This window comes from Chiroxiphia lanceolata, chromosome 8 (genome assembly GCF_009829145.1).
Source record: "Chiroxiphia lanceolata isolate bChiLan1 chromosome 8, bChiLan1.pri, whole genome shotgun sequence".
NCBI lineage: Eukaryota > Metazoa > Chordata > Aves > Passeriformes > Pipridae > Chiroxiphia > Chiroxiphia lanceolata.
Window position 1 is genome coordinate 9,798,498 of NC_045644.1, and position 13,090 is coordinate 9,811,587.

Below are 13,090 nucleotides of genomic sequence, written 5' to 3' on the forward strand. Positions count from 1 at the left end.
TCAGTGTGCATCATTTGTCATGTAAAAGTATTTCTGCATAAAAATGCATTAGCATTTCTTTTGACACTGCTACTTATTATCCTACCTGTTTTGTCCCCTTGATTGTACTGGAAGAACCTTCTCTTGTGTTGCATCATGAACTGGAATGGAGACCTGATCTTTGCTGAAAGCAGAAGCTTCTACCCTTTCAAGGGTGTGGTGTCTGGGGCTGGAGCTGTGACCCCTAAGGTGTGACATAACCTAGGAAGGAGCTGAGTAGAAATTAGAACAGTGGGGCTGAGCCCTGAAAAGTGGCACAAACTGCTGTCACCTGGCATTTGGTTCCACAGGTTCCACAAGTCTTGTCATGGCCTTATTATTCTAGGCAGTAACTTCCAATGTCCCTTCCTCTTTTTGGAGAGTCATGGAGGGAGTTCATGGAGTCATTGGAAACAATGACTGGCATGCAGCAGAACTTCCTGCAATTGCAAACTATTGAAGATATTTCCTAAGAGACGCTGCAGAAAGCTCTCATAGTTTCAGTTCAGTTTGTGTGCTCCCAAGAGGCATTCTATGTCCTGGAGAAGTCAAATCTGGTGGATGCTCCTGTTGCCATAGTGACAATGCTTTTTTACTAACAATAAATAATTGTGCAGCTGATCAGCTGCTGTTGCAGAGGATCTCGCTTGCCTCTGCCTTGCACATTGTTTTTACTCACTAGTCTTCAGGCTTTTCAGTCTTGTGTGTCCATGTTTCTTGTAGTGCATTAAGGTGGAAATCAGTTTAGTTTTAAAATTAGGTCATCCCAAACCTTTGCAAGGCATGAGAATGAGGTAAGCTTAATGGAGAATTTGTGAGACAAGTTCCATATGACTGAAGTTCACTTTGGCACTCACAGTCATGTCTGAGAACCATCTCCCTCCATCATGGGTGGCCCCAGAAAGAATATCCTTTCCTTCTGCTGAACTGCTCCATGCCTGTTATCCTCTGTTCTGCCTGTCAAGAGAAAGTGAAGGATGGCAAAGCAGGGAGGGTCTTGCCATCTCATGATGACCACTAATACTAAAACTAATACAGCAGAGGCTGTGGCTCAGGGCATCAGAGGGCTGCCTGGATTCTTGATAAACTTGATATAAGGTAGATTAATTCTATTTTTATGCCTACTTCTACCCCGTCTCTTGCAGAGCAAATCAAGTTTGCGCACAGGATTTGCATGTGGTGGTATTTCCTGTGGGGAAATAGGAGTATTACTGTAGTCTTTTGTTTATAGGCTGGAGAAGAGAAACCACTTGTGTACAATGCTCTCATGGTGGTGTAAGAACTGCATCCAGATCTGCTGTGGGCCAAAGCAGAGAGCTCTGTCCCAGAAGATTATGCTGAACTGAATAAATCATCCAAATGCTGAGAGTCAGCTTCTGGTGCTACTTTTTTTTTTTTTGCTGAATGAGTTGGAAAGTCAGATGCAGAATCCAAGGTCTGAAGACTTGAAATTATGCCCTTTAATTTACTTACAGTTCTTACATGCGCCTTCCACTAGGAAGCAGCTAATGTTATAGATGAGCTTACATGCTTCATTAACAAATGTCATTTCTTTTCAGCAATGAAGGATATATGACCTGTGAAGTGGGAAAAAATGCTTAATATGAGAACTTGGAGGGAATCTTTTACCTGGATGGTCTGAGAATGCAATTTATTGTTGACTGAATTACATCTTGTGACTTATTCTGCAAACCAAAACCTTTCTAGCATACATGTTTCTTCCTTTTAATTTTCATTATCTTGGCAAAGTTTCCTGTTGTGTCTTGGAGTTCCCTCCAGACTCACCAAGATATGAGCCAAGCTAAAAAAATGCATACATTTTGATAAATTTACATAATGACAATTTGGAGAGGCCCTTTTGCTAAGAAGATGCACCCAGGATTTGAACCAAGCTCGTGATCCCTTAGGTAATGTTTGTTGTTAGGAAAATGCCTCATCTGTTAGCAGCAGAATCAGTTAAATTTTTTCCTATCAAAACCATTTCTTCCACTTACCTGACCTGCCTCTGTATTTTATGTAGGAGATTGGTTTAGTCAGAGACCTTCACTTCTTCCAACTGGGAAGGGACTAATCAGTTGTCAGCTGCTGCCATGGTTATTTTCACTCAGCTTGTAATGAAGCAGCTGCCTCTGGAGTTGGTGGGTTTTCATCTGTGTGTAACTCTAGAGTACAAAATTTAAATACAGGCCTTAGGCTTTGACTGGCAAAAATAAATTGGAAAGGGAGATTGTGGTTTCTTCTGGAGTCTTAGGGATAGCTGTGGGGACTGATGAACTCTGCCACCTGATACCACAGCAAAAGCACTGCTGCAGGCCTTGCCTTGAGGTTGGGTTTATTGTTGTTACTCATTAGTTACAGTGTAAGTGAGACACTTGAGGTACAACACAATGGGATTGGAGAGGAGATGAAACACTACTCAAATTGATTTCCTTGGAGATGACTTCTGCAAGCATCTCCTCTTCTTGTCTCTCCTTTTTCTACCCTTTCTTGCCCCCTTGAAAATGGGATTACATGCGAGGAGATATGCTGGATCTTGCCATGACTGAGGAGGAAATTCTTTAGCATGGAAACAAGAAAAAGTAAAGCGACTCAGTAAAAGTTGAAGTGTTGAACTCATTTTAAGTAGCATTGTCAGCTGCTGAAATAAAAGAAAAGACAGAAAATTAAGGGGGCATTGAAGGGATGGAGCTTCCTTTTATCTAGTATAAATGTCAAATAGCTGACACCTTGTCTCAGGGAAGTAGACAAAAAAGGAGTGCATCAGTTTCTCCCTGAGCTGGGTGAAGAGATGCCATTCCCTGACCAAGAGATATTTATGATGCTCAGTAACTGTCACTCTTTCCCAACAAACTGTGGGAAGGAAGGCAGTCATGTTATCTGCCACTCAAACCCTGGCCTGACTTCTATTTACCACCATGCTCACAGGGGAAAAAATCAGATTTTTTCCAAAGTGGAAAGTGTACCTTTCCTGAATTGTCATATACATCATGAACAGGGGATAGGGCAGTATTGCTAAAAAAATCTTTATTTTTCAAAATGGAACAATTATAGCATCAGATTTGAAACTTTGCTGTAGCCTTTGTGGGCAAATTCATCATTAATCTTGAAATGAATATTTTAAAACAATTTTGATATTCAAATATTATCAAAACAAGGCATTTTTATGCTGCTTCATTTCATTTCAATATATAGATTTCAAAGATTTTCTTTCATCCAAACAACCCAAAATAGTTAATGAAAAATTGTGCTGTACCTGTATGAAGTTTATGGTGGGTTAGGGAAGGGGGGTAGTCAGCACGTGGGGATTTGATTCTATACAGAAAATGGGTATTTCATGTTCTCTGCTATTATTTATTATTTAATTAGCAGGCAAAAAGGGCTTTTTCTCCCTCCAGATCCCCCTCACCTTGCCCCAGTTTTTCACTGATTATGCAAGTCAGAACCTGAGAAAACAAGTTGTCTAGGTGATATGCAGTATAATAGACTTAAAGACTTATTCAGGTCCATCCATAATGACTTTTCTAAGGCTTTGGGGTTCTCTCATAATAGAAATGGGGAAACATAGTGCTATGCTTGCCCTTACTGAAGTAAGAATTGTCCTGGCTGTTCTGTTTGCTAAAGTTAATTTCTTCCCTGATGTCAGTGGCAGCAGGGAATAGAACAGGCAGAAACTAATGCCTTTACAATGTGCTTCAGGCTGGGAGCATCAGGAGGAGTGTGGGCTCAAGGATAAGGTTTTACTGGGGAAAATTGATTGATCTTGGTGAATCTGCTGTTTAGAGAATGACCAGAGAAACCTGAGAGACCACGCAGATGTTTTGTCAGCATTATGTGTTCCATGGGTGGCTTATCTATCAAAAGCAAATCTATTGTTAAGTACAGATGTACTTAACAATGACTTACATTGTACTTGGCTTTAAAATAGTGATAATTGTGTACTTTGGTGTCTTACAGAAAGAAGGTCCATGGAAGAGGGCTGACAAATAGCTGCCAAAATCAGGCTGCTGAGCACAAGTAGGGAACAAACTGTACAACAAGGCACAGTGACTAAGCAGGCAGTCTGAGCTGCACCACTGCTTCTCTTGCTTCACATGCACCACTGGCTTGCTTGACGGATGTCATTCTGTCACTTAGACAGAAAAGATACATGGGTAAACTTGGCTCTGTGTGGGATGGATTGCTCAGCTCTGGTATGCAATTATCCTAAATAGTCTTTGTGGGGTTTTGCCATGTTGCCCCATACTGTTGCCTTCTCTAGTCATTCTAATGCAAAAATTGGCACTGCGGAGTGACAGCTGTACCAATTTTATCTGGACTTCTCTTCTTGGATTAGCCTTGCCTGGGACATATCTGCAGGCCTGAGTTAAGGACTGCATGTAGATTCCTTTGCTGCCTGACTCTTTAAATGAAGGGGGGAAATAACTGAGCAGTCTCTTGCTTGCAGGTAGCTATTTGAGAGGAAGTTGTAGTAGCTTCAAGCCTGCTATTTCTGCATCGATATATGTCTACAAAAATTGTCATAGAAGACAAAAAATATGAGGTATAAATTAGGAAAAATTGTATAAAACATATTTTTGACCCTTATTCTGCAAACTCTCCAGGGCCTGTGAAGTTGCCACTCAATGGGTCAACACGGCTCACTTCTGTAGCTTTCCTAGATGATGTAATTGTTCTTCAAATTTCAACAAAAAATGTCAGAAAACTACATCTTCTTGTGACTTCTAGAGCTCTTGCCTCTGATCAGGTGAGCAGCTTGCACTGCTGAAGGCAAGTAATTAAGCAGTGCTTCTGGATGCCTAGTGAGCACCTCATGGAGTCTCGCAGTGTTGACAGAGCAAAGAGAAATAATGTTGTAAAATAAATAACTGGTGTTCAAGACTGCACTGAAACAATAGCAGGAAGAAACAGATGCTGGGATGACAAACCAGGAGTTTTAACTAGGACAGCTGAGTTGAATACTGTGCTCTGCTAGAGATTTCTCATTGTGCTCTTGCTCAAGGCTGTCTGATTCTGGAGCCCAATATTCATATTACAACTGGAATAGACTTGAACTGGCCCTAAATTCCCTCACTCAAGTATTTAGCAGAGAACTCAGCAGTATGACAATCATTCCATTGAATGCTGTGCTTTCACAGGTCTCATGCACTGTTTCTGTTCAGAGCTGGCTTACAGGTGAGCAGTCATGTGCTCCAGCTGTAGTGCAGGTATATTGTCAGTCACTGAATTTCATTGTGACAGTTTCCCATCTGCAAATAGGGCATGAATAGGCTTTCCTTTCTCTAGTCTTTCTCTACCCAGGGCAAGAAACAGCCTCAAGCTCTGCCAGGGGACGTTCAGATTGGACATCAGGAAGAATTTTTTCACTGAAAGGGTTGTCAAGCATTGGAACAATCTGCCCAGGGAAGTGGTGGAGTCACTATCCCTGGAAATCTTCAAGAAATGACTGGATGTGGTACTTAGTGTTATGATTTAGTTGTCAAGGTGGTGTTTAGTCAAAGGCTGGACTTGATGATTTGAAAGTGTTTTCCGACCATAATGATGTTATGATTCTAGGGATTGCTTTTCTTCAGCTACAGGTATCTTCTGCAGGCAGTATATCCTTTTGATATACTATTATTAATGTACTGATTGCCAGTCTATAGCTGAGCTTATCAGGTTTGAGCTTAAGTTTTCTTGTTTCATTTACACAGCTACAATAACTGTGCTCTATTTCTTAACTTTTTTAACAGCATTTTAGTGTAGAAAAGAGATTTCTTGTGTCAAATAATTTAGAAAAATGAGTAATTTATGTGAGCTTTTCCAAAGCTTCAAAGTGGAGGTAGTCCAGCTCTGAGAATAAGAGTTGATGCCAGTGTTGCAAACTACAGAAACTGTGCTCCAAATTTGAAAAGTGAGCTGGAAAAGATCAATATGCTTCATATGAGTGTTTTTCCATTAATTTTGGAAGTGTATCCCAAAGAGTACAAGAAGCCATAAAAGTCTGTATAGAAAAGAAGACAGTATGAACTTGGGATACCAAGGCACTGTCTTCTATAAAGTTTTTGGAATGGTGCTCTTGCAAAACCTAATTACATTGAGCAGAGAGGGGGCCTAACTAGCTACCACAAAATTGAACTTTTATACTAAAGTCTTACTATTTGTTGTTCCAGCAGTAATAATCACAACTTCAGTGTATTTTCTGTGAAATTGTTAGCAATGAGACTGAAAGAGCATAACCCGGTCAATGCTAAGGACTTGGGAAACATTCTTCCAGATGGTTTCACTCAAGCAATGACAGAAAAAAAATAACCATAATTTTCAACAATAGCCCATTTTAACTTTCTATCAGCTTGGTTTCAACAGACCTTAAAGTTAAATGCAAGAGTTGGGTTTTATTTGAGCTTTATCTTTTGAGAGCCATACTTCTAAATTATCATCTACCATCACATTCATGCTCTCACTTGTCACTGCTGGCAGTAGCTCAACCCAAGTTTTAGAGGTTTTACTCTCAAACCCAGTACTCATTTGCACCACAACTGAACTCTTACTACAAGATTCATATATACAGCCTCTGTGCAAATGAGAACTGAAGTATGCTGCTGCTCTGTAGCTAAACTGAGGGACTACAGTATAGTAGATCTGTTATAATGTGTGTCCTGCTGTTCTTGCCTCTTGTAACCAGCTGGACCCAGTATGCTCATGAGTTGGCTTTGCCAGGTGCATGTCATCTCTAACTGCTTAGTCTCCCTAAGTGTCTGGGAAACAAAATGCTGCAGGGTGAGATTGGCAACGCATGAGTTCTGACAGTTTCTAGAGGAAATGTGATTCCATTCTTACATTCTTCACAAGAAAACACTATTTTATTCCAGAGCTACAGAAATTTGGTTTTTTCGCAACAGTCCAGTGGGTATTGGTCATCTCTGCTCTTGAAGGTATGAGACTAATTCACCTGAAAGACTTGATACTTTCCAAGAAAGTCTGCATTTTGGAGGATAAATCTGCAAGGTGTGGATATCAAAATTCTGTGGAATCTCTTTGCCCTGAGTGGTTATCTCCGGGCTCAGAACTTTAAAGCAACTCAGCTGATTTTTGCACAGAAACAGGTCTCGGAGTACTCAGACACCTGGAGAGGTGCAGTGAAGGGGAACTTCATCTGCTCCTCAGCTTTTGTTAACAGCCTTACAGGTGAAGAGGCTGCCTTTCCCAATCTGGCACACCACTGGGCATCTCCATTCAGATACCAGCTTCACCATTCTTCACAAAGCTGTGGATATGTATCCTGTGGGCATAGCACTTCACCCAAAAGATCCTAGTAGGCATGGATGACCCCCAGAGTCTTGATTCCTTGTCCACAGCAGATCTGTTGTTCTGGATACTGCTGCCAAGTCCTGGATTATGGTGTTTTTCTTCCTGGAAGAACTACAATGTGGACCTCAGTGGATATCATATTTTCAAGAGGTCTTTCAACATCTTTACTGGAGCTTTTACCCACAATTCCTACCTAAAGTTGGAAAAAGTCCCTTGAATTCCTATGAGGTATTTTGCACAGCAGGTGGTGACTTGGGCCGTTGAAGAAAAGAGATGTGGTTCTTCCCAGTGAATCTGAAATAATTGGCGGGTGGTGGTAGAGTAAGAGAGTGAGCAGTGGGTGGGAGAGTAAAAAAGAGGGTACAAAAGAACAGAGAAATTGGTAGAATACCAAAAAAAGATAATTGATGGTGATATGCAAGGTGATGGGAAAGGACAAGATGACTTGCAAATGGAACCAAGTAACATTAAGAATCTGCTACTCCCTGGGAACCAAACATGTCTTTTAGACATTGGGAACATCAGAAAAAGCAGAAGGAGGGAAAGTGAGAAAAGAATTAATTAAGTGCTATAAAATACTGCTATGGGTTGATCCTTAGTTATGCATATTCAAGGTCATGTGCATAGAGTCATACAGACTGGTCTGAGGTGTTTCTTTGTGAAATTTAATGTGCCTCAGTGACTCACTTGAGCAGGTCAAAAGCTATTTACTTCAATGGTTTTAATGAGTTGGAGCTGGAGTTTGCTCTTCATCAGGTTGAAACTGATGTGTCCTATAGAGGAGATGAGCAAAACAGCTGGTGCTAGCAGTACAGTGCTCTGCTATCCTTGGGGTAGAGATAGTCAATTACATTTGTTTGGAAGTTCTTGGAGCTCTTCCAGCTCCTCAATCCTTTGATTGAGGAGCCACCTTGCATGCAGAGCAGGATGTGCAGGGGGAAAAAGTGGGTCACAGAAATGTGACTTGGACTCGGATTGATACCTAGAACAGGATGACCCAACTGGATAAATATCAAATAAGAAAACAAAGGAAATTGAAGATCAGTTGCCTGATGGAAAATTAAAAAGCAGTTTATAGGTTATGGTGTCATGTAGAGGTCTTCAAGTGAACAGAATCATCAGTCTGTAAAGAACTTGAATCCTCTGCTGGAAGAATTGAAAATCATTAACTACTTAGAATACACCTGTTGACTTTTGATCCCTGTAAGGCAGGTTCTTGATTTACAGTATTGGGAACTGAACTCTACTACTCCCTGTAATCTCAAAGAGTTGAGTGTATCAGTGGATCATTTCATTCTGACTGCTCTGAACATGGGGAATTGACTTTAAAAAGCGACAATTCAACTTGTAACTGGATGCCATATTTTGGCAGAAAAAAAAATAATTCTCTTCAGTATTTGTCAGAACTGACAAGTACATTTGCCTGCAAAAATGCAGGGAAACAAGGCAAATTGTTTTCCTGTTCCCATTAATAGCTCAGCTAGATGATACAAAAGCTCTGTAAAGGATGTGTAAAAACTCAAATCATGTAAAGAAAAGGAGAATGTTCTTTTTTGTCATATTTTTTAGTAGGTCATTGGCCTGACTGAGGTTTGTAGGCAATGGAAAGTGTCATTTTGACCCTGGAAGAAATTACATCAATTTAAGTGACTGGATACCTTTAAAGCATAGAGTGCCTGACAAATTAGAGTATCCATAAAGATCTGAAGCATTTACTGAAGCTGTTTTTGAATCAAGATGACAAGTAATCTTTTGGCTCAAATTCCTGGAAAAATGAGCAGTGCAAGATTGCAATAGACACCCATGCAGAAGCAAAGGGAAATGTTGGCGCTTTCATTAGGGGACTTCAAATTTCAGCTGATTGCCATTAACTTTTCTATATGGCAGTTTAAGTCTGAGTTACTGTTGCTGAAGTCTTGGGCATTATTTCTTCATGAGGAATAAGATTAATTATCTCAGTTGCACTGAAAAGGCCCTTTGAAATTATTTGGTATGGTATGCTGCAAACCATGCCTTTGTGCAAATTCTTGAGCTAATGCCTGTATGCCAGAGTCTAAAGAGTCAAGAATCTGAAAATCAGGTTGACAAATTGGTATTTGTATGCCTTTGATCATGGTCAGGTGATTTTTGAGCATATCTGAGGTTCTTGGGAGACACTGATATAACTTGCAGAGTGCTCTGGACTTGAGGCATCTACCTGCTTCTGTCACATGTACACATTTTCTAAGGCCTATTCACAAAATTGGTAATATTATGTAACACTTTTTTTTTTTTTCCTGACTGAAGTCTCTCCTTTGCCTGAAGTTTTCAGGATCAAAAATCAAAAGGGGATGTGAATCCAGCAAGGTAGGTATGTAAGCCAAGTGCCTGAGCAATTTTGAGACCAAGCAATATGCTCTCAGAGAGCAGGCTTGTGTGAATACTAAAATATCTGCTGGCGATAAGCATAGTGTTTTACTCATATTTTGAGACTGAGGTGGGATTCACGCAGTGGGGGATGTAGTTTTATGAATTCTTGTATAGTATCCTTTTGAGGCTGAGACCTGGCCCTGGAAACCTTTATTCATCCCACTTGTTCTTCATGGGTGAGAGCAATGTTTCTTAGGATTAAGACCTTGAATTAATGCATTGGAGGTAAACAGCATGAAACAATGTAGACTTGGAGCTTCAGAGAAGACTGCACCAAACTTTCAGATCAAAGCACGTTTAAAGCAGAAAAAACACCTTTTTAAAACATGTCTGCAGATAAGACACTCTGGGAGCTGTTGTGACAATTATTCCTTTGGAAAATTATTTATACCACAATGATTGTGACAAGATTTACATAAAAGGAGCTGGACAGGAACTTTATGCAGAAATGGACTCTTAATTTGCTGTTCAACACAGTAAGTCTCTGGTTTGGGAAGAAAGGACTCACCCTGATTGCATAACAATAAACCCCAAATAAAACCGTAATCAGTATCTCATAATTATTGTACTGCTATACTTCATCCAAGCAATGATTTGTGTTGTATTCCAGAGCTGTAGGAAATGAAGCTTTCAATAATTCATTATGTTTTGGACTTCCTTTTGAGATGACAAAGCAGTTTCTAATTGCTGTGTAGGTTTATGGGGTGCCTTCAGTCAGTGGGGCTGCTCGCTATGGTAAGCTGGTATTCAGAGGGGATATTCTCCCTGTCTGAAAGCAGTAATCTGTTCTATTAACCTGTCCCAGTTCTTGTAGCTGGTGGAGTTTAGTCTTTACTTGTTCCACTTCTCCCTCCATGGCCACTGTCCCCAGTGTAGAACAGGACCACCACTTCTCATACCCTATCTCCCAAGTGCAATCCAGTTCCCTTTCTGCAGCACAGTGGTACTCAAAGAGTTTCTAGTAACTCTTTCTGAAGAATTCTTTTTGAGTTCTGAAGTGAAAACCTTTCCCTGCAGTCAAATTCCAGTCTTTCATAACAAAACCTTTTTAATTTGGACCTGTGTTTCTGCTTCCCAATGTATGATTTTCTCAGTGTATGATTGCTGCTGTGATAGTTGTCCTGATTAAAAAAACAATCCTCAACCAACAAACGAAAGCAATGGCTAATGTTCTCCATTTTTTATAGCTTTTGGTTGTGATATTTCTACTCAGAGATTCTATCTATAAGAAACTCTCATCTTTGCTACATCATCCAAGCTGATTCAATTTCTCCTTGATTAGATCGAGTCTGATTTTTTCTGCTTTTTTTTAACTGTCACATTTTATAGTGGGGTAAAGTGCAGGGTCCCTAGAGAATTTAAAAAATAAAATCTGAGAAATTGCTCTGCTTATTATCACATCCTAATCTTTTGTTCTCTGAGTAGAAAAAGCTTTTCCCTGCCTCTTATATGTGGAAATAAGAGTATGAAAATAAGTACAGGTACTTGATGTCAATTACAGCGATACTATTTAAATGCAAATTCTGTTTTGGTCAGGCTGATCCAATAAGATGAATAGAGGGCTTTTATGTAAATAAGCATATTGTAATGAGACAATGAAGTATTTGTAATTTTGATTGTTAACATTTTCCTTTCTCCCAGAGGATGAGTTCACTAGGTTTTTAGGAACACAGGGGAAGGATGGGAGTGGCACTTGACATTCAGCGTTGTGGGATAAAATTGTATAGGGCTATAGGCTGCAGGCTGAAACACATCAGGTTCATTAGATGTCCAACAAAAGAGATGGCTTGCAATTTCTCATTAGCAGCATGCAAATAGGAAACTGTAGGGAAGCAATCTAGTGTCAACCTTCAGAGACACGATTTCACTTTAGAGCTGGACAGTTTTTTCTTCTTTCCAGATTTATTGGTAATACACCCACTAACAAAGTCATATGAATTAAATCAATCTTATACACATTGTCTGTGTATACCAAGTAAATTACTTTCAACTGGAATTAGTTTTAAAAAAATTGCACCACTAATGAAATATCAAGAAACTTCAGATGTTGAAGTCTACCTTATTTAGATGTACAGCCTAAGCTCCCTCTGTAGTCAGTGGAGACAAGATGACACCTCCAGAGAGATTTAGAATGGAACAAATTTCACTGGAGATGTGTTTTCTATTTCCATAGATTATGCAAGAATCTGGATTAGTTATTTACACTAGATACCTATCAAATTATTGTAGGCAGAGGAACTGAATTAAAGGGCCGAATAGTAGTTCTTCCTGCTCTAAAAGTCCGCATGCACTGAGTTGGGTTGCATACACTTGCAGGGGAGCAGTCTGGGATTCAGTTCTATTATGGTGGAATTACCTTGGAAATTAATAACTGGGGATCTGTTCAGCAGAAATAAGGTAATTCTGTCTTCCATCTGAGGTATGCTGAGCCTCACTCAAGGCAGGAGATAAATGGGCTGTTGGTATCTTATGTAATACTAGATTTAAACCATACCAAAAGGAGTCACTGATGTAATCTTTTGCTGTCACCCCAAGGCATATCACATAATCCACTACACATTGCTTTAAGTTTGCTCTTGGCTTGTATCAAAAACTTCACTTTGTTCTAAGCCCCTAAAAATCAGTTGTAGCACACTGAGGAAAAAAAAGTAATTGTAGCTGCTACTTAAAATCAGTCATGATTTTTCATTGTATTTTTTTGCAAATATTTGACATTTTGAATGCCACTACCCTGAATTACCACGCACCTAGAAACCGGTGATTTGCCGGAACTTTTATATCAATATAATTTCAGATATTGCAGATGGGGCATATCCTATACAATCTGAAAAAGACATTGCAAATAGGACTAACGTTTATAATGGGAATGGTATAACTACAATACTGTTGATATGAAACATTTAGAAACGTAAATTCTTACTTTCTTCTGTTTTTAATGAGACTCAGGGTATATTTTAGGCTTTCCTCTGCAAGTCTTGAAAGCAGATACTCACTTTCTATTTTATAAGAAATATTGAGATTTCTAGATGACCACTGAGCCCTGTTCATCTTGTAGCACACACTTCAAGCAGGAGCATGATCTTGATTCCTCTGGAGGCAGTTTGTGTATAGTTCTGCAGTCTGAACACTCTCAGTGGGTCATCAGTCTCCATCTTCCCGCATGGAAAGCTGTGGCTATCCAGAGTTTGGATTTACCCACAGCAGTGAGGTATTGCAAGGTTAGAGATTTGAGTCCAGTAGCAGGTGTTAGGAGATGGCTGGCTGTCAGTTCCAGAGTGCTGGTGTTGTGTTCCCGTGTCTGGTTTTGCAGCACCATTGGATAATTAATTAAACTGAGGATACCATTGCACTCTGGCCATACTACATAATATACTAT